Genomic DNA, 20900 nt, shown 5'->3' on the forward strand with positions numbered 1-20900 from the left:
CTGACCACCATGTCAAACAGATGCCAAGCTTCTCTGCTGGGTTATGAATTTCAGTGCAGGCTTTTAGCCCCATGACATGGTTTTCTGGTCATGTTCTAACACCTGAATAATTGGGACTGATCTCCTAAAGCAAGAAATCTTTTGCTAACTGCTGAGTTCATACCAACACAAATGTGCTTCTATTTAATCAAAACTACTGACATCTTTTCTTTAGAGATAAGTTAGAATTAAATCTAACTTCATCTCTAAGTTATTAAATTCCATACATTAATAGTTTAGGAAATCATTAAGTTTTAAGGCAGAGAATTGAATAATGGGGACACGGTGAGTCCTAAAAACTCATTGCATCTGTTGTGTGCATATGGCACAGGCTGCAAGGGCTTCCCAAGGTTTCCCTTTCTCCTGTTTAATGATTTTGAAGCATTTTCATAGAATTTTCATAATATTGGTGAGATATAGTAGGAGAAGCACAAAATTTAGGGGAGAAGACAGATTTCCAGTTGCTGATGCTGACCTGTGGCAAGTCATCTCGTCTCCATGTGTCTTACTTTCTTCACCACAGAACAGACTTGCTGTGATGGACCAGGGGCTCTATCAGACTCAGGCCCTGGGAAGTGAGAGGGCAGTTCTAGGTAGTATTGAAGCTTCCTCAGTTCTGGTGACGAGGCCCCATTGACTCACAGCAAAAGAGCATGAGGTGGTCAGAATCAAGTGGTCAGTGTCAGATGAATTGTTCCCTGCTCCGAAACCTTCCCAGACCCTTCGTCCTTGAAGGCATAAAGTCCAAATGCCTCAGCGTAATACTGATGACCTCCTTCCTCCAGCCACACCTGACTCTCCATTGCAGCTGGACCAGTAGTAGTAGCTCCTTCAACCAGTTGCCTGCCTCACTGTCTCCCCATCACCCCTCAAAAGAGTTCATGTTTTTTTCCTGCTGTCCAGAACACATTTCCCTCTGCCAGTCCAAATGCTACCCATTCCATTTACAGACTTGAACTAGCTCACTTTCCCAGCTGCCAGTTCCTTGCGGGGTAATGCTATAGGAAGGGAGAGACAAGGGACCTGATATTACCGACCACCAAGGAATGGTATATTTGTCATCATTTTGTCCTCATCCCCACCCTGCAGCTGGTGCCATCCCCTTATTGTACTGTGAGAAGGATGAGATTCAGAGAGGCTGAGTAACTTGACCAAGTCACATACTACTAATCGGCTAGATTCAGATTCAAGTCCAGGTCTGTGCAGTACTTCCTGCTGCCTCCCTTGCCTGTAGGAGGGGTGCAGCTCTTCTCTAAGGATGATATACGTAAACCAGCATTTATTTACTGATACAGCTGGAGAGGCCTTCAAATCCTTTTCCACGTCAAATGGTTATCAGAGGACATTAGTTCCTTTGTAAACATTTGCCAGTAATAGATGCCTGATCATAATATTCGGGCAGTTTTCATTTTTTGGAAATAAGGTAAAGGATTTGTGATTATTTTTCTAAAGCTATATAATGGAGGAATAGTTAATTTTGTTCATATTGAAACCTACTAATGAGTCGTTAGGGTTTATTTCAAATGATCTGGCAGCCACAGTTCAGAGAAATAAATTCCACATAATCTTATTACCAATGTAATTTCTTGGAATGTAATTGGCAATGCCTGATTTTAGAAATATGTCTATTTGAGGGACTCTGTTGGCGCCAGTAGCTAGCACTTCTTCACGTGGAGTGAAACTGGCCCCATGGAAGCAGGCGGCTTGCAGCTGTGTCTCCCGCTGAGGTTTGGAAGGAAGGTGAGCCAGCCTTACAGGCTGCATGTTGGAAACGAGGCATTTCAGAACTTCTTGTGGATAAACTAAACTCACACCAGGCCGCACCCGCACCAGATAAGAAGTTACCAAATCCTGACACTCTGTCAGAAAATCTCCCAGAGATCTGTAGCCATGGTGGTTGAGGTTTTTTTCTTTTAAGCCTCCTGAGGTGATGATGACTCATTGCAAGGTTAATGCACTTCACCTTCTACCAAAGCTGCAGCCGAAATATTTCTCCACCTTTATGACTCACCTTTTTCCCAGGCCTGTTAAATTTATAGGAGTTTAGAGAAAATACACAGGGAACGCTGTGGCAGTCCCCATTGCCTGCCTGTTGAGCACGGTTGTCCAGTGGCAACCTGGAACTCCTGTGTTTCCCAAGTTCAGGTTTCACTTGGACCTCAGGCCACCGAAGGGTTCCAATGGAAAATGCACTCCAACTTTTAGAAAGCTGCCTTTCCAGTTTCAAAGTCATAGAATTTCTCTGGTTACTATGAAACAAGGCTCGACATGATAAAAAAGAGGATCTATTATGAATCAGCCAGGGAATATTTTTAATTGTGGGGGATCAATAAGTCTAAGTCTTGAAAGGGCCTTTCAATGTCCGCTCCACTCTAGCTTGGCTGTGCATCCCTAAACTTGACTTCTACCAATTTCCTACATTTATTCTTTGCTTTAGCCAACCGTCCTTCTCATATACTGGAAGCCTCACCACTGTACATTTGGCCTTTTCATCTTTGCTTATGATCTCCTTCTCACACCTGTGATTAGCACGTCCTCCCTTCTTCAAATCCATTTATCTAAACCTTAACCTTCTTTCCAGGCTCCAGTTAAATCTTATTTCTTTTGTGACATCTTTCTTGATAAAAATTGCTTCCTCCCCTTAGCTTCTATAAGTGTTCTCTCTTATTGCTTTTAAGAGCCTTTCTTTGCTAGTGGTTCTGTAGCTTCAATGTATCTAAGTGTAGGTTTACTTACTTAGCTTGTGATTCATGTCTTTCATCAGGTCTAGAAAATTCTTAGGCTTTGTTTCTTTGAAAACATTTTCTCTTCTCTTTTTCTGTTTTTCTCTACTACTTCTTTTTCTGGAACCCCTATTAGATATGTATTGGGCCTTCTTATACTTCCTCTCAACTTTCATTACCTCTCTTTCACATTTTCTATCTCTTTCTGTTCTGCATTCACTATAATTTCTTTGGATTTATATTACAACTTTGATATTGTCTAATCAGCTGTTTAACTTTCCCACTGAGTTTAAAAAAAAGTATTGAGATAAATTTTACATGAATAATTTACAAAAATGCATACAATTTATGCATATAAACTCAACCATTTAAAATTTACAGTTCAATGTGACTTTTAGCAAATTTACCAGTTGTGCAGACACCATCATAAGCTAGTTTGAGAATGTTTCTATCCTGCCATAAAATGGCTCATAAGCATTTAGAGTTAATCATTTTTCCCACCCCAAGCCCTAGGAAACCACTAATCTATTTCTGTCTCTATAAATTTGCTTTTTATGGACATATCATATACATGGAGTCATACAATACATGGTCTTTTGTGTTTGGTTTCTTTTACTTTGTATACTGCTTTTGAGCTTCATTTATGTTGTAGCTTGCATCAGTATTTGGTTCTTTTTCATTGCTGAGCAGTATTCCATTGCATGGATGTATCACATTTTATTTTTCCTTTCATCTGTTTCCACTGAGTTTTCAATGTCAAAGACTACATTTCTTCCAATAAGTTCTATCTGATTCTATTTCAAGTTGGGTTGGACAATTGCATTCGATCTAGTTGTTTTCTCTTATATTTATTTCATTATTTAACTTTATTTTAAATATATTTTCTAGTTAGCTTCTAATACTTCTGTAACCTGAAACTCTTAAGGATCTGAATCAGGTGCTTTGAGATTATGTGATTCATGTCTATTTTGCCTTGTTTCCTCTTATGTTTGGATTTTGAGCTCATATTTTATGGGACTCTTGTATGTTCTGGATTGAGGTTTCCTGGTTGGCACACAGGACAACTCTTTTGCAGGTTAATTTTTCGGTTTGGAGTTTCCTGGAACATGCTGTGGTGTAAAAATGAATACCAAACCTCTGAAAATGCAAGTCTGTGGTTAAAAATTCTCACAAAAGACTTTTTTTTTCCCCCTCAAACTAGAGTGTAGGAGGAGACAAATGTTTTCTCATATTCTGCCTTTTTTGATTTTCTCACTGTTTTTTTTTCCCCCTTCACCTTTTCTCTGAGGGTTTGGTTATTTGATTATACGCCAGTGTCTCAGCTGCAACTCCCTGACTCATGCAGGTCCAAGTCCTTGACTCCTGGTCTTGGAGACATTAAAACTAGGACCTTACACTGTCCTCTGGGACACTTGTGTTTTCATCTTACTCTTCATTTTTGGTGTCTTGTTTTATATAGGCATGTAATCACATATGCATTTTAAAAAGTATGTTTGTTCTATTTTATTTAGAATTTTTGAGTGTTCTATAGCATGAGGTATTGCAAGATATTCAATGTGCTTGGGAACACAGATAGACATAAGCAGCTGATGCTTATCAGACATCAGTATGTCCACATCTGTGAGTGCATATATGTGCTTTTATATGTGAAATGTCAGTTGCTTTTCTAAAAATTTTCTAAAAATGTGAGCTAACTTACCACTAGATCCAGCATTAGTACCTGAACAGAATAATGTATTTCTTTATAGGGATAAAGTATACTTTAAGATAAATTTTAAAGGTCACATTGAATGCTTCTACAGGGTCAATGGTTTTTTTGAGCTTCTTGACTTGTGGTGTACTCTACTACACAGTAAATTTCTAGGAAATAATACCATAGTGATTGATGGATTCTATGGATTTTATGGAATGTTTTGCATCTTTCATTTAACAGTTTTAGTAATAAAATGGTATGCATTAAAATTCACAAACACTTTTGTATCTTAAGGTTGTATAGCCAGAAGAAATGATCTTTTCTAAAGATCTTAATAATATGGCACACTGGGGGCAATAGTCTTGTCTAAACCAGGGAACAGAGTAGTTATCTCCTGGCAGTTCATTTCATCTCAAAGTTTCTGTTTTACGAAGGACATAAAACTATCTGACCTTGGAGGGAACCAAGGAAATTATATATTTCCCCAGGTTGTCAATGCCAAATAAAAACAACCTTGCATGTTAAGTGAAGGCTTAACAATATCTTCTTGAAGCCTAATTTTAAAGCTTTGGGTATCTGTTTTTGAAAGTGTCTATATTATTTCTCTGAATTTCTTAAGAACTTCCTCTCCAGTTTATCCACATATTAGTTTCATAGGGCTGCTGTAATGAAGTACTGCAAACCTGGGGGCTTAAAGCAATAGAAATTTGTTCTCTCATAGTTCTGGAGCCTAGAAGTCTAAAATCAAGGTGTTGGCAGGGTTAGTTCTTACTAGAAGCTCTGCGGGAGAATGTTCCATGCCTCTCCCCTAGCTTCTGGTGTTTGCCAGCAATCCTTGTCAATCCTTGGCTAGTAGACACGTCACTTCAGTCTCTGCCTTTGTTTTCACATGATGTTCTCCCCTGTGTGTCTGTGTCTCCACATGGCCTTCTGATAAAGACAATAGTCATTGGATTAAGGTCCACTCTAATCTAGTATGACCTCATCTTAATTAATTACAACTGCAAAAATCTTATTCCCAAATAAGGTCACATTCTAAGGATCCAGGTGGACATGATTTTTGGAGGGACACTATTTATATTTAACCCAGTACAGTTCAGTACTGTGGGCTGTGAGCTGGCAAGAAGAAGCATAGGCCCTGGAAAGAGGTGGTCACCATTCCAGGCACCTTATCAACACTCTAGGTATCACCTTCCAGTGGAGGTGTAAAGAGCAGCCTCAAAGATCCAGGGATCCCTAAATGTGGGGTTTCAATATAGAGGCCCTCCGAGAGAAATATCTTCTTTATTGTGAAAAGCATTGGCAATTCACAGTAGTCAGATCTTGCTGGCTCCGTCCACCTGGGCTGTCTGGTAAGGATGGAGCATGCTTACAAAACATGAAAAAGAACAGAGCTTAACTGTAAAAGAAATATAGTTGGGGTTACTAGAAGGCTTTAATAAACAGAGAGACATTATTTTGCAAAGCTTACAGTCATCTTCCCTAAATCTTGAGGATTCCCAACATTCTCCTGGGCAGTTATGAATGTAAATGGAGCAAGACTGCTTTCAGCCACGACCCTCCACATCTTTCCCAGATTCCCCAGATCACACAGCTAAGAGCCCAGGGGTGCCTATAAATGTTTCCTTTAAAACACACACTCCCATCAAAACTAACCAGCATTATTAGAAAGGGAGAGTAAAAATATTCAGATTTTCTTAAAACCCATGAGAACTTAAACAGTTTTAATTTTTTTGGCTGGATTGCTGTGAGCAGTAATGTTTTTCACCAAGGGGCATTAAATGCCAGATCTCTATTCTCCTGTCTTGTATTTTTGTCCAGGCTACAAACCAGCATCAGTTCTAGATGCACAAACCTGTGGATTCCAATGAAACTTCTTCACAGATCAGCATAACTCAGGTAAAAAAGGAGTTGCAGTGTGGAAGAGAATGCTTCTTGGAATTTATAACACTTCCTTACTTTGCTAATATTTTTAAAGAAAGTAATGCCTGACTGCCTGGGGGATTTTAGAGGAATTGTTGGCTACATACAAAAACTAAAAAATATGAATCAATTTAAATTCCATAATAGGTCCCTGTGGTTGCTGCCTATCTTAAAGGAAGGATTAGAAGAAGGAAAACATTTCATTCTATTCACCAAACATTATAGTTAATACTATTTTGACATGAAATCTTTGTTCATCTAATGTATTAGATGTAATAGATTTGTCAAAGTAGTTCTTCCTACTAGAGGTCCTGATTTAAACCTCCTTTAAATCAACTTCAGTTGACTCAATATGCTTACCCACAATGATTTTAATTCTGTAGAAATAATGACTTGGCTTTCCACTCAAGCTTTACCTTTATCTGTGCCTTTAAAAAGTTATCAAAGCCACTGGTACTGCTATTACACCAGCTAGGCAGGAAAGCTCACGGAAAAAAATAGCGTGTGTTGATTGCATGGTTTCTTTTTAAGATTTGGGAATTTTCACATCAATGACCTGAAGCTATATTCCTGAGCTTGTTGGGCAGGCTTGCTGTTTCCTTTTTAAGCTCTGCAACCTCTCAATGTTAAAGCATCGGGTAAGAGGTACCACGTTACCCGAACTCATGATAGGAAGGGATGAGGCTAATGGTTACTCTCTTCTTTTTACTAATAATCACTTCTTATTCTTAATCACTTCTAAGGTTGAAGTGTAAGCTTTTTTTTTTTTTTCTTGCGGTACGCGGGCCTCTCACTGTTGTGGCCTCTCCCGTTGCGGAGCACAGGCTTCGGATGCGCAGGCTCAGCGGCCATGGCTCACAGGCCCCGCCGCTCCGCGGCATGTGGGATCCTCCCGGACTGGGGCATGAACCCGTGTCCCCTGCATCGGCAGGAGGACTCTCAACCACTGCACCACCAGGGAAGCCAAGTCTAAGCATTTTTTAGTGAACAATATGTTTTGCTACTTTTCTCAAAATGAAAAAATGTTTTGTTTATGGTTGTTAAAATAATTCCAAAGTGTTAAAGAATTCCAATATTTATAGCAAAGTAATTAAGATATCCCACCCTCAAAAGAAAAAAATTTTAAAATTAAAACATCCCACAATGGGTCACTTTGAGAAAACTAGTGTTAATGTTTTATGGTACATACCCTCAGGTTTTTTTCTATGCAATACATACATTGCATAATCTATAATTTGCTTACAGATTATATTTATAAAAGTTGTATTATACTATATATAGGATACACATAGTCTTCTTTTTTCACTCTGTGCTAGTTCATGCATATCTTTCAATATCTGAATACAGATCCTCATCATACTTTGAAACGGTCCCACAGAATTCTTTTATGGGTGAACTTTAACCAGTTTCCCCTTGGTAGACCTGTGATTTTTCTATGTTACAAGCATGACATATATTTTGTGCATGTTATTTTCTTATCCACAGACAGTTCCCATTTTGTGCATCTTGAACCAGTTGTTTGTTGTCTTACATGTCTTCCTCCCACTATAAATACATTTAACCATCCCCATCCAATCATTAGTGATCTACCATTCTACAAAACTTAGCCTCAACCTTGAAGGGTCAGCAGAAGGGAAGGTGGATCTGGGTACCACTTTCCATCACTCCTTCTTACAGCTTACTGTAATATACATGTGCATCAGTGGGTCCACACACGTGTGCATGAATACACATATATGCATGCATACGCACACACACACCATATACAGGCATTCATATTCATGATTGTAAACATTTTAGGAAAATGAAGTTCTCCTTCCCTATAATGCTGACAAAATACATCCGCAAATATGCTGATTTTAACATTTTATAGATTATTCCACATTTGGGTATTATCTTTGGAAAGTATGTTTCAAGTACCGATTCCAAATATGAAAAATATTTTGAGTATACTAAAAAAATGAAAAATGGTAAAAGAATCATCTTTCAAGTTCTTCATTTTAGGGCTGCATGCATTTAGTGCTATTGTTAGGGGAAAGTATGGTACCATGAAATACTATAGCATTTGTGCCGCAGATCATGAAATCCGACTCCTTACTCCCTTCTCATTAATAGAATAGTGCAGTGATGACTTAGGTTTGCAGAGCACCATGTTCACTTGAGTTTTGCCTTTTGTTGTTATAATAGTCCTGTGAAAGGAGCTTGGCTGTGTTATAATCCACATTTCACAGATGAGGACCCTAATCCCTCAGAGGTAAATGACTTGTCCAAGGACACCTCTATCATGGGGCAGAAGAGTCTTGGAGTCAGACTCCAGGGTTCTTTTCATCTCATCTGTGTTTCCAGCGTAGGTGTTACTGGTTAATTTATAACTCCATAACGTATTTCTGTTATGATGGTTTTCCCTTACTTCAGAGTTTGGGTCCAATAAGCACCATTTGGAATGAGATCATGTTCCTGTAAAACTTCTGTTAATAAAACTGTTCCACGACTGATTTGTTAAGAATCCGTCAAGCATGAGTTTGCCTACCAGGTCCTGGGCATTTAAAAATGTTTCTAGGGGCCTGTTTAGGGAGAAAAGAAAGTTGTCTCTGACATGCTTTAATTTCTAATAACGTCATCACTGGGCTGGTGTGAGCGTTAGCTGTGCATGGCCCTTCTTGCTCCATTTCTGGCTGGACTCTCTATCTCTAAAAAACCATCTCTCCCAGTTCTTTTATTCATCTATGCATTTTATTACAAAAAAATATAACAAATTATGCTTTAGAGGTAATCCTAAATCCTATATATGTTTAGCCATAATCACCGTTAGCATTTAGATATAGTTCTTCCATTTTTTTCCCCTGTCATGTCCAATTTTTTTTTTTTAATGCTTGCATTTGCTTTTGGTTAGTTTGTTTTTAATCTTTTTACTTTTTTTTTTTAAAAAGTTGAAGTATAGTTGATTTACAGTGTTATATTAGTTTCAGGTGTACAATATAGTAATACAATATTTCTTATAGATTATATTCCATTTAAAATGATAAAATATTGGCTATATTCCCTGTGCTGTACATGGCATAATTGTATTTTATTTAATTTATACCTAGTTGTTTGTACTTCTTAGTCCTCTTTCCCTATCTTGCCCCTAACTCTTTCCCTCTTCCCATGGGTAACCACTAGTTTGTTCTCTGTATCTGTGATTCTGTTTCAGTTTTGTTATATTCATTCGTTTGTTTTATTTTTTAGATTCCAAGTATAAGTCATAACAGAGTATTTGTCTTTCTCCGTCTGAGTTCACTAAGCATAATACCTTCCAGTTCCATCCATGTTTTTGCAAATGGCAAAATTTCATTCTTTTTTATGGCTTAGTAATATTCCATTGTATGTATACATACTACATCTTCTTTATCTATTCATCTGTTGATGGACACTTAAGTTGCTTCCATATCTTGGCTATTATAAATAATACTGCTATGAATATTGGGGTGCATATATCTTTTTGAATTAATGTTTTTATTTTCTTCGGATATATACCCAGGAGGGGAATTACTGGAACATATGGTAGTTACTAATTTTTGAGAAACTACCATACTGTGGAAGTAGTGGCTGCATCAATTTACATTCCCACCAACAGTGTACCAGGGTTTCCTTTTCTCCACATCTTTGCCAACATTTATTATTTGTTGTCTTTTTGATGACAGCCATTTGTGTGAGCTAATATATCATTGTGGTTTTGATCTGTATTTCCCTGATGATTAGTGATGTTGAACATCATTTAATGTGCCTGTTGACCATCTGTATGTCTTCTTTGGGAAAATGTCTATTCAGGTATTCTGCCCACTCTTACTTAGGTTTTTTAAAAAAATATTGAGTTGTGTGAGCTCTTTATATATTTGGATATTGACTCCTTACCAGATATATTATTTGCAGGTATCTTCTCCCATTCAGTATGTTGCCTCTTCATTTCTTCGATGGTTCCCTTCACTGTGCAAAAGCTTTTCAAGTTTAATTAGGTCTCATCTGTTATTTTACTATTTCCCTTGTCTGAGGAGACCGCTCCAAAAAAAGTATTGCTAAGACTTAAGTTAAAGAGTGCACTGCCTATATTTTCTTCTAGGAGTTTTATGGTTTCCAGTCTTTCCATTTAGGTCTTTAATCCATTTTATTTTTGTGTATGGTGTGAGAAAATGTTCTAGTTTCAGTCTTTTACATGTAGCTGTCCAGTTTTCCCAACACCACTTATTGAAGAAGTTATCTTTTCCACATTGTATATTCTTGCCTTCTTTGTTGTAGATTAATTGACTGTATGTGACTGGGTTTATTTCTGGGCTCTTTATACTGTTCCATTGATCTATGTGTCTGTTTTTGTACCAGTACCATACTGTTTTGATCACTGTAGCTTTGTAGTATAGTTTGAAGTCAGGGAGCATGATACCTCCAGCTTTGCTCTTCTTTCTCAAGATTGCTTTGGCTATTTGGGGGTCTTTCCATGTACATTTTAGGATTATTTGTTCTAGTTCTGTGAAAAATATCAGGGGTATTTTGATAGGGATTGCATTATATCTGTAGATTGCTTTGGGTAGTATGGACATTTTAACAATATTAATGCTTCCAATCCATGAACATGGAATATGTGTCCATTATTTGCATCCTCTTCAATTTTCTTCACCAGTGTCTTATAGTTTTCAGCATATAGGTCTTTCACCTCCTTGGTTAAATGTATTCCTAGGCATTTTATTCTTTTTGATGCAATTGTAAATGGGATTGTTTTCTTACTTCTTCTGATTGTTCATTATCAATGTACAGAAAAGCAAAAGATTTCTGTATATTAATTTTGTGTCCTGCAACTTTACTGAATTCATTTATTACTTCTAATAGTTGTTTTGGTGAAGACTTTAGGGTTTTCTCATCTGCACATGGCTGCAGTTTTACTTCTTCCCTTACAGTTGATGTCTTTTATTTCTTCTCCTTGCCTGCTGGCTGTGGTTAGGACTTCCAGTATATGTCACATAGAAATGGTGAGAGTGGGCATCCTTGTCCTGTTCCTGATTTTAGAGGAAAAGCTTTCAGTTTTTCACCATTGAGTATGATGTTACCTGTGGGTTTGTCATAAATGGCCTTTATTATGTTGAGATATGTTTCCTGTATACCAAATTTTTTGAGAGTTTTTAAATCATGAATGGGTGTTAAATTCTGTCAAATGCTTTTTCGGCATCTATTGAAATGATCGTGTAATTTTTATCATTTGTTTTGTTAATGTGGTGTATCACATTGATTAACTTGTGGATATTGAACCATTCTTGCATACCTAGAATAAATCCAACTTGATCATGACATATGATTCTTTTTATATATTGTTGAATTCAGTTTGCTAATATTCTGTCAAGGATTTTTACATCTATGTACATCAGAGGTAATGGTTTGTATTTTCTTTTATAGTAGAGTCTCTGTCTGATTTTGGTATCAGGGTAATGGTGGCCTCAGAATGAATTTGGGAGTGTTCACTTCTCTTCAATTTTTTTGGAATTGTTTGAGAAAGATAGGTATTAACTCCTCTTTATGTTTGGTAGAATTCCCCTGTGAAGCTGTCTGGTACTGAACTTCTGTTTGTTGGTAGTTTTTTGATTACTGATTCAATTTCAATACTAATAATTGGTCTTTTCAGATTATCTATTTCTCCTCATTCAGTCTTGCAAGATTATATATTTCTAGGAATTTAACCATTTCTTCTAGGTTGTCTAATTTGTTGGCATATAACTGTGTGTATGTTTGTATTCTGTGATATTTGTTGTAATTTCTTTTTCATTTCTTATTTTATTTGGGTCCCTTCTCTTTTTTTCTTTAATGAGTCTAGCTAAAGGCTTACCAATTTTGTTTATCTTTAAAAAAAAAACAGCTCTTGGTTTCATTGATCTTTTCAATTTTTTTGTCTTTATTTTATTTATTTCCACTGTAATCTTTGTTATTTCCTTTCTTCTGGTGACTTTGGGCTTTGTTTATTCTTCTTCTTCTAGTTCTTTTAGGTGGTATGTTAGGTTGTTTGAGATTTTTTTTTGTTTCTTGAGGTAGGTCTATATTACTATAAGCTTGCCTCTTAGAACTGCTTTTGTTGTGTCTCATAGATTTTGGAAAGTTGTGTTTATTTTTTGTTTGTTTTTTTCATTTGTCTCAAGGTATTTTCTGATTTCCTCTTTTATTTCTTCATTGGCCCATTGGTTTTTTTTTAGTAGCATGCTGTTTAGTGTCCATGTGGTTGTGTTTTTTTCCATATTTCTTCTTGTAATTGACTTCTAGGTTCATACTGTTTTGGTCTGAAAAGATGCTTGATATAATTTCTAACCACTTAAATTTGTTGGGACTTGTTTTCTGACCTAGTATGTGAACTATCCTGGAGAACATTTCATGTGCACTTGAAAAGAATGTATTTTGGGGTGAAATGTTCTGTAGATACCTATTAATTTCAACTAGTCTAATGTGTCATTTAAGGCCACTGTTTCCTTATTGACTTTCTGTCTGGATGATCTGTCCATTGATGTAAGTGAGGTGTTAAAGTCCCCTATTATTATTGTATTATTGTCAATTTCTCCCTTTGTGTCTGTTCATATTCACTTTACATATATAGGTACTCCTATATTAGTTACATACATGTTTACAAAGTTTTTATCCCCTTCTTTTATTGATCCATTTATCATAATACAATGTCTTTCTTTGCCCTTTATTATAGACTTTGTTTTAAAGTCTACTTGTCTGATATGAGTATTGCTACCCCAACTTTATTTTTGTTTTCATTTGCATGGAATATCTTTTTCATCCCTTCACTTTCAGTATGTGAGTGACTTTAACTCTGAAATGAGTATTTTGTCGGCAGCATATAGATGGGTCTTGGTTTTCATCTAATCAGGAATCCTTGCCTTTTGATTGGAGCATTTAATCCATTGACATTTTATTTTATTTTATTATTATTATTATTATTTTTTTGCAGTATGTGGGCCTCTCACTGTTGTGGCCTCTCCCGTTGCAGAGAACAGGCTCCGGACGCGCAGGCTCAGTGGCCATGGCTCATGGGCCCAGTCACTCCACGGCATGTGGGATCTTCTCTGACTGGGGCATGAACCCATGTCCCCTGCATCGGCAGGCAGACTCTCAACCACTGCGCCACCAGGGAAGCCTGTCCACTGAATTTTAAGTGATTATTGATAGGCATGTACTTCTTGCCATTTTGTTGCTTGTTTTTGTTGTTCTTCTCTGTTCTCTTCTTTTTTCTTTTTAGTCTCATCCCTTGTGGTTTGATGATTTTGTTTAGTGTTTTTTGTGTTCATTTCTCTCTAGTTTTTATGTATCTATTATAGGTTTTTGGTTTGTGGTTACTATGGAGTTCATATATATTGACCTGTAACTATATTTATTTTAAATTGAGGTTCACTTAAGTTCAAACACATTCTAAACATCTCTACATTTTTTACCCTGCCCCCATTTTGTGTTTTTGATGTCATAGTTTACATCTTCAGGTCTATCCCTCAACTGTTTATTGTAGTAATAGTTTATTTTAAATTTTTAATCTTTTAATCCTTGTACTAGCTTATTTAAGTGGTTGATCCACAGCCTTTACCAGTGGGATTTTTTTCTTCCTCTAATTTCTTATTTCTTGTAACCTTTTCTTTTTCATTGAAAGAAGACCCTCTAACACTTCTTGTAAAGTCAGTTTAGTAGTGATGAACTCTTAGTTTTTCCTCATCTGAGAAGCTCTTTCTCCTCCTTCAATTCTGAATAATAGCTTTTCTGTGCAGAATATTCTAGGTTGTAGGTTTTTTCCCTTCAGCACTTTAAATATCCTGCCACTCTCTTCTGGTCTATAAACTTTCTGCTGAAAAATCAGTTGATAGCCTCTTGGGGGTTCCCTTGTATGTGACTCTTTGTTTTTCTCTTTTGCTGCCTTTAAAATTATCTATATATTTTTAACTTTTTTCATTTTGATTATGCTGTGTCTTGGTGTGTGTCTCTTTGGGTTCATCTTGTTTGGGACTCTCTGTGCTTCCTGTACCTGGATATCTGTTTCCTTCTTCAAGTTCAGGAAGTTTTCAGCCATAATTTTGTCAAATACATTTCCTATCACTCTCTCTTCTCTTTCTGGGACCCCTATAATGTGACTGTTAGTATGCTTGATGTCTCAGAGGTCCCTTAAACCATTCTCAATTTTAGTAAAAAAGTTGTTCTTTTTGCTGTTTTGATTGGGTGATTTCCATTATTCTATCTTCCAGATTGCTTATGTATTCTTCTACATCATGTAATCTGTTGTTAATTCCCTCTAGTGTATTTTTCATTTCAGTTAGTGTAGTCTTCAGCTCTGACTGGTTCTTTTTTATATTTTATAGTTCCTTGTTAAAGTTCTCACTGTGTTTATCTATTTTTTCCTTTTTCCTCAAGGTCACTTAGCATTCTTATTGCTATTGCTTTGAATTCTTTATCAGGTAATTATTTATCTCTGTTTCATTAGGGTTCTTTTTCAGGGTTTTTTTTTTTTTTTTACTTGTTCTTTCATTTGACACATTTTATTTTGTCTCCTCATTTTACTTAACTTTCTCTGTTTCTATGAAATTAGGTGAGACAGCAACCTATCCCACTCTTGAAGGCATTCCTTGTGTGTCAGTGTCCCATGCAGTCTGTGTGTGCCCTGTGGCTTTGGTGGGAGATCTGGATCTGAAGTGAGCATGGGCCATGTCTCCCCCTCGGGTGTGCTGGTAGCCACTACCTTGGTGAGAGATAAGGCTGGAGTTGAAGGGGCTAGAGCCAGAGTCAGGTGCAAACAGGGGCTTCTCCTATGCTCAGTGGCTGTCACTACCCTATTGGGTGTGGGGTTTGGCCTGAGGGGCTGGAGCAGTAACCTTAAAAGAGTTCCCAGGTGTGATGGCAGTTTCTGTCTTTGGTTTGGGGCATAGTTAGGGCCTGAGGGCTTGGGGCTGCACTTCTGTGTTTGTTCCACTCCCTCCTCCCCAGTTTGTGTGCTTTAGTTAGAGGCTGGGTCAGGGCCATAGGGGTTGGTGCCACACTATTGGGCTGGTTTTGCTCCCTTCCACCATGTACCCTGTCAAGTACACTGGAAATAGCAGTGATTGTCATCGTCAGAGGCAGAGCTAGGAGCCGAATAGGCTGTATTCCCTCCTAGTGTGTGTACTCTTGTTGGCAATGGCAGCCTCTGCCTTAGTAGGAAGAAGTGCTGGAGAAAGAAGGCCTGGTGCTGGCTGGGGGGTGATGCACTGGGATGGTCCTGGAAAGCCAACCAGAACCCCAGGCAGTTTTCAGTCTTCTGCTTCCAGGTGTGACTAGGAGTAAGCAAGTCTGAGTGTGAGCCCTTCAGGAGTGGAGTCTTGGTTTCTTACAGCCCTCCAGTAAGCCCCACTGGTTTTCAAACCAGCTAAGGGGCTTCATCTTCCTGGTGCTGGACCCCAGAGCTAGGGTGCTTAATAGATGGCTTAAACCCTCACTGGGGATGATCTCTGAGCCTGTGACATAATCCTCTCCCCTTTTGTGTCCACCACTAGGGGTGCGGGTCCCAACCAGATCGCTTCTCCTCTCTTCCTACCAGACTCTGTGTTGATCTTTTACAGTCTTGGCTGTAGATTAGCTGTCCTGCTAGTCTCCAAGTCGATTTCAGTGAGGGTCGTTCTATATGTAGTTGTAGTTTTGATGTGTTAGTGAGGGGAAGTGAACCCTGTGTCCTCTTACTCTGCCATCTTGATCTCTAATGCTTTTGATGTGGTTTTAAAAATTTGGGTCATATCATATTTTAAAATTTTGTGTCTTGTTTTTTTTTTTTTAATTTTAAGTTATATCATAAGCATTTCCCCAAGTCATTATGTAACTCAAAGTACATTCTTATGGTGGACTATTATGTTTAAAAATTATTTAACCTCTCTTCTATTTTAGGCTGTTAAGGTTGTTTAAGCAAAACTGCAATGATGAAAGTAGGTAAACCTGGATCATTTCTTGAAAGTTACTGGCAATTTACATTTCTATTGGTGGTGTATGTGAATGTCTTTTTCATGGTCTCTTCTAAAAACCTCATTACCTTTAAATGTTTCATTAAAAATCATTGCCAATTTTATAAGCAAAAATGGTATTCTATTCATTTATTGGACATAGACCTGTTTGCTCTTTCAAAGTGTTTTAGGAGAAATTTCCAGCTTTCTTGCTTTATGGCATTTTGCTTCTCTCTGTTTGGCCCATTTCCCTACCTCAGGGTGAAGGGAAGGCTGTCTGGGTCCAGGGACTGTTGGTGGAGGTGCTGACTTGCACAGTCTCTGTTCCTTGTTCCCTTGTAGGTTAGGAGAATGTCTCCCACCTACAGCTCCTGGCCCAGCCCAGGCTCTATCCAGTAAGTTCTGCTGGACCGAGGAGGGGTCTTCTTTCCGTCTCTCTGCCTGCTCTTCTGACAAGTGGAAACACCCAGGTACATAATGAAACAATGCCTCTTCAGCATGTCCAGCTACTAGCCTATTCCTATAGCATTTTACTTAGTAGGTCTACAGCTTCCTGGATGCACTGCACCACAGCTGCCTTTCTGATAGCTTGTTTTGGGGGTAGGTATTGCATTTTTATTGATGACAAAGGCAGAACTAATTGGATGAGAAGGTGAGAAATCATCTAAAAAAAAATGATACTCCTACCATAGAAAGAGAGTTTTCAAGTTGCTTTACACTCTCGTCTTTCAGGGCTGACAGAAAGGGGACAAGTTGAGTCTCAGGCTCTCCTTTCAGGTGACAGGGTAGTCAGTTTCAGGTGGTCAAGAGTCACATGCTAGTCCACAGTGTGGGCTTAAGGTAATGGAAATCTTCTCTAATTCTGAGAGTAGGTTGGCCTCCAGTATCAGTTTTAATGTGAGATGTTTCTTCTTTCATTGGATATATCTTTACAGATGTTTTGATTGGAATGTCAGAAGGTTCTATCAGTGAATTATAACTATGCTCTTTAATTTTTTTTAATTAGAAGTTTTCACTTGTTTATTTTATTTTAATGGCAATATCTGCCATCTGGCACTACTATTTGTACAGATTGCATACCTTTATATGTTTCTCTTGCTTTTAAAATGAAGAGGCTTTTTGCCACCCAGAAAACATGTCATTCATTCTCTTCCTATGTTCTGTAACAACATTTTGTACAGCAGATGGTTTTTCACACTCACTTCCTCGGAAGAACTTTCAAAGTAAGAGAGAAAATTGATATTTTTTTCCTCCTTTGGAGAACCCATCATGTTCATTCACCTCCATGAAGGCCACTAAACTCCCTGGACAGTGGTCCTTATACTCTGTAAGGCTTGTCTGGCCCTTATATACACCAGAAGGTAAATAATAATGCAACATTAAGCATCTTTGTTTCTTTAAAAATAAAAGATTCTGAGCTTGATGAGTGAAAATAGTACCTCTAATTCTAACTTTTCTCTCTCTCTTTGTTTTTCTAGCTGCACCACGCAGTTTGCAGGATTCTAGTTCACCGACTAGGGATCTAACCTGAACTCCTGGCAGTGAAAGCCTGAATCCTAACCACTGGACCACCAGGGAATTCCCCAATTTTCTCTTTTAAATTACTATAATTTGTCATTTTCATTTTTCATGTATTGTCTTGGAATAGAGTTCCAGTTTCCTTGTTTATGAAGAATGGTTTTGTTTTGTCTTTTATTTGTCCCAGGGAGGATTCTACCTTAAGTTTCTTATAACCTTCTCAGTTCCCAAATTATTTTTCTCATACTCCATCTGGACAAACTGCATGACTTTTTCTAATCTTTTTGCAACATCTTACCTCTCCTCAAAAGCTTTCCTTGATCCACCATACTTAAAAATACTCATAGTCTGATTTCTGTTCCCATTGCTCTTCTGATACTGCTTTCTAAAAGGCCATTCCTGATGTCCCAAATCAGTGGAGTGCCCTAGTCTCCATCCTCCTTTACCCCTCTGAGGCATCTGGTACTTGTCATCACCTCTGCTTCCCATGGAAGCCTTCTCTCTCTTTGACATCTGTGACCTGGATTCTGCTCCTGAGGGAGATCTATGACATAGTGAGAAGAGTCAGGGTTAAAAAAGAGTCAGTCAGGCGGAGTCAACATGGCAGTGTGGGAAGACGCTGAGTTAGCATCTCCCCACAACTAGGGCATCTGCTGGCCGCTGGTGGGGAACCCTGATGCCCAAGGAGATGGAAGGAAGCCCCAAGTGAACCGGTAGGACATAGGTGGACTGAGGGGGGAGGAGAAGTGGAGGCCAGACAGGATTGGCACCTCTGAGGCCAGAGAGATCAGGACAGGCAGATGTGAAGGACCCTCCAGGAGGAGTGGGAGAGGAGCAGAGTGCACTTACCCCACCCACTCGGGCACAGGGAGCCTGCTGAGCTCCCAGGCTGGTACCCCCCTCCAAAGCCCCCTCTAGGTTGCATGGGTCCTTGGGAGCATAGGAGGGAGGCCGGGGAGATCAGGAGAGGCAGGTGGGAGGGGCCCTCTGGGAGGAGTGGAGGGTGTTTGCCCCGCCCAGTTGGGCACAGGGAGCCTGCTGATCTCCCAGGCACATCCTCTGCCTTCCAAGGGCCCCTCCAGGCTGCATGAGTCCTTGAGGGCATAGGAGGGAGGCTGGGGAGATCAGGAGAGGCAGGCTGGAGAGGTGCTCCAGGACCAGAGCAGCTGGAGAGGAGAGCAGGGTGTTTGCCCTCCCCACTCAAGCCCAGGAAGCCTTCTGGGCTCCCAGGTGATATCCCCTGCCATCTGAGACCAGGGGTGGGGGGCATGCCTGGGCCCCATCTCTTCCTTGAGTCTAAGCCCCACCCCCTGTTTCCAGCCCTGTTGGTCCTAAGCATAGGATCCACCCACCACCCAAACATCATCTTTGCTTAGACCCCGCCCTCCACAGCCAAGGCCATTCCCACCTTTTCTTTTTTTCTTTTTCTTTTTTTTCTTTTCCCTCCTCCTCTTTTGTACTATTGTGGTGCTGTGGTACCTCCCAGTTGTTGATTCACCTATATTTTTATTTTTATATTCTTTCTAACATATCTTTTGATTTCCTAGTTTAATTTTATTTTTTACTTTGTTAGTGTTCTCTTTTTCTTTTCTTTTTTTTTTTTTTTTTTTGCCACCTCATGTGGCTTGGGGGATCTTGGTTCATGAGCCGGGGGTCAGCAAAGCTCCTGTGCTGGGAGCTCTGAGTCTGAACCACTGGACTAACAGAGAAACTCAGACCCCAGGGAGTAGTCATTGGAGTGAGGTCTCACAGAGGTCCTCATATCAGCACCAAGACCCAGCTCTATCCAACAGCCTACAAACTCCCGTGTTGGAAGCCTCGGGCCAAACAACCAGTAAGACAGGAATACAATCCCACTCATAAGAAAAATTAAAAAATGAGATGCAAAATATTATGTCACAGATGAGGGAGCAAGGTAAAAATCTACAAGGCCAAATAAATGAAGAGGAAATACATAATCTATCTGAAAAAGAATTCAGAGTAATGATAGTGGAGATGATCCAGAATCTCAGAAATAGAATGGAGGCATGGATTGAGAAAATACAAGAAGTGTTTAACAAAGATCTAGAAGAACTAAAGAACAAACAGAGATGAACAACACAATAACTGAAATGAAAAATTCACTAGAAGGACTCAATAACAGAATAACTGAGGCAGAAGAACGGATAAATGACCTGGAAGACAGAATGGTGGAATTCACTGCTGCCGAACAGAAAAAAGAAAAAAGAATGAAAAGAATTGAAGACAATCTCAGAGACTCTGAGACAAAACTAAATGCCCCAACATTCACATTATACAGATCCCAGAAGAAGAAGAGAAAAAGAAAGGGTCTGAGAAAATATTTGAAGAGATTATAGTCCAAAAGCTCCCTAACATGGGAAAGTAAATAGTCACCCAAGTCCAGGAAGCAAAGAGTGTGCCATACAGGGTAAACCTAGGAAAAACACACCATGACACATATTAATTAAACTAACAAAAATTAAATTCAAAGAAAAATATTAAAAGTAGCAAGGGAAAAACAAAAAGTAACATACAAAGGAATCCCCAAAAGGGTATCAGTTGAATTTTCAGCAGAAACTCTGCAGGCCAGAAGGGAGAGGCAGGATATAGTTAAAGTGATGAAAGAGAAAAACCTGCAACCAAGATTACTCTACCCAGCAAGGATCTCATTCAGATTTGATGAAGAAGTCAAAAGCTCTTTAGACAAGCAAAAGCTAAGAGAATTCAGCACCACCAAACAAACTTTACAACAAATGGTAAAGAAACTTCCCTAGGTGGGAAATACAAGAGAAGAAAAAGACCCAACAAACCCAAAACAATTAAGAAAATGGAAATAGGAACATACATATCGATAATAACATTGAATGTAAATGGATTAAATGCCCCAACTAAGAGACACAGACTGGCTGAATGGATACAAAAACAAGACCCATCTATATGCTGTCTACAAGAGACCCATTTCAGACCTTGGGACACATACAGACTGAAAGTGAGGGGATGGAAAAAGATATTCCATGCAAATGGAAATCAAAAGAAAGCTGGAGT

Source organism: Hyperoodon ampullatus (assembly GCF_949752795.1).
Source record: "Hyperoodon ampullatus genome assembly, chromosome: 6".
In the NCBI taxonomy this organism is placed as follows: Eukaryota; Metazoa; Chordata; class Mammalia; order Artiodactyla; family Ziphiidae; genus Hyperoodon; species Hyperoodon ampullatus.